A 2,223-nucleotide genomic window follows, 5' to 3' on the forward strand; every position below is an offset into this window, starting at 1 on the left:
TTTATTATTTTCTTGCTTTCCAAATCCTCTCCACCAGCTATCAGCAGAAAGACCCCCTGTCCTCTGGTTGTGGGCAAGAAATGCTTTAAAACTTCTGAAATGTTTGTGAAAATGCTGCAAATGCTTTAAAACTTCTTCCCTCCCAGAAAAAAGAGGGCCCAGACACTGCAGCAGCCTAGCTGAAGTCCAGTTCAGAGCAGACCATCTGTGGAACTTCTCCCTTCCAGAAGAAATTTTGAATCTAACTTCTACAAAAAAGTAACCAAACCAGTGACAATCACTTTGGGACGGAAGTTGGTTTCCACCGATATTAAAAGGGAAGCCCTAGAACCAGGTGTTGGAATAAGGCTTTTCCCATACAAACAACTCTACACCTACAAAGGACCAAGCAGCCACTGCTGGTAAGTCGTTGCAGGCCTGTACCTCTTGCCAGTCTATGCTTGCACAAAAAGATGCCTAAATAGGCAGAACGGTTTTGCCATCATCATTCGTCATCATCTTTAGAAACAGGTACAAGAAAGTCCGTGACCTTCTTCAGGAGGAAAGGGATAGAAATACAGCTTAAGCACTTGGAGTGCCTTTATTTATTCTTCCCAAGTTCTCTTGAAGAATTGTCAAGGGATGTGCTAGAGGGCTCTCCTAGACTAAAAGCTCTGAGAAGGTCACAGGGACACATTTTATTTCACAAATTTTCCAGGTTTTAAAGTCACAAAAAAAAACCCCAAAACAACACACCAACCCAAAACAACAAAAAATACTTTTAATACTTTCAACAAAACCCCCGTGAATACACTTGCCTGTGACATAAATCTTGCTGTGTAGACACAATTCCTTGCTGGAAACTTTAACCATTTGCAGAACACTCCGCTGATCACACAGCAGCGAACGGCAGCACTGCCAACAGCGATACAGTGGCACTTTGGTGTGTTTCTGAGTGAAAAAAACCCAACCAGTCAAAAAAAAAAAAAAACTAAAATAAATCATTCCTCCATGCTTGCAAACGCTGTTTAGGACACAAATGCAGTTCTGCACCTGAATGGCTAGAATCTGCTTCAAGTGGAAAAGCAATCATTGCCCCTCGAGGGAAGCGTCCTTACAAGTCTCGCAAAGATTACAGAATCCCAGTACAGCTATTATCACTGCAGAGATTTAACGGTTCAGTAATAATGATATGGGAAGCTCTCAAAGTAGCCCTTTATTCATGCTATTATGCTTTAACCCATAAAGGAAGGCTTGGAAGGAGCCTCCTGTTGCCCAACAGCCGCAACCAACCATCAAGAAGTTACTGGTGCATTTCAAACTCATAGCGGAGTACCGCCTACAGTGTCTCCTCCCAGCAGGTGAGAACAGGGAAAAGAACTTCTACCATCTTATGGCAGAATCATTTCTACTGTCTTACACCATCATCCTTTTTGGCATCTCTATCCACAACAGCCAGGGAAATCGTGTGTCGAGCCCCACCCCCAGGTAAGTAGCAAAATCAGCTGATTTTCACAGCAGCTACACAAAACCCAGCGATAAATAAAACCAATGTGACCTTTGTCGGTCACGACTCTTCTTCTTGCCCATCCTGCCTCTTACTTTATGTTTGAGCTAGTTTGGGCCCAGCAGCCGTGGGCACTGCCCGGGCACGAATACCCACCTGTGCTGGATTCAGCCAGGAAAGAGTTAAATCTCTTTACCATGGCTGCTAGAAAGCTGGAGGAAGGGAGGGGGATTTGTGAGAGCGGCTTGGTGGTATTTTGCTAGCTGGAGTTAAACCACGACACCACCACCACACCCAGAGTCGGAGCCTGCGGCACAGGGAGCAGGTACCTAGTACCTGCCAGCTCTGCCTTTGGGAGCAACTTCTGCTGGCAGCAGCGAGAGAAGCCCTCGGAAGACAAACGCTCCATCAACACCTGGAAATCTGGACGAGAAAACAGCTGCAGAAGCCAGTTAGGACGGGTGCTTTTAGGTTCATCCTGCCCTTCAGCCCTGAGACGGTGCTTCTTCCAAACCCTTCACCTTCCTGCTGCTCAGAGCTCTTCAGCCCCGAGAACGGACTCCAGACCTGTGATTGCAGCTGGTGCTTTTGTACCCTGGCAGGATGGCTCCACCGTGTGAGAAAAGGGGAGCAGTGCACCCACATGGGAACGCACTCATAAAACAAAGCCTGCTTTCTCAGCAGGTGGTCCTCTGCCAGTGACTTCATTTATTCTAGCTAAAAAACCCAGAGCGGTT

This window comes from Eurypyga helias, unplaced genomic scaffold, assembly GCF_000690775.1.
Source record: "Eurypyga helias isolate BGI_N326 unplaced genomic scaffold, ASM69077v1 scaffold2239, whole genome shotgun sequence".
In the NCBI taxonomy this organism is placed as follows: Eukaryota; Metazoa; Chordata; class Aves; order Eurypygiformes; family Eurypygidae; genus Eurypyga; species Eurypyga helias.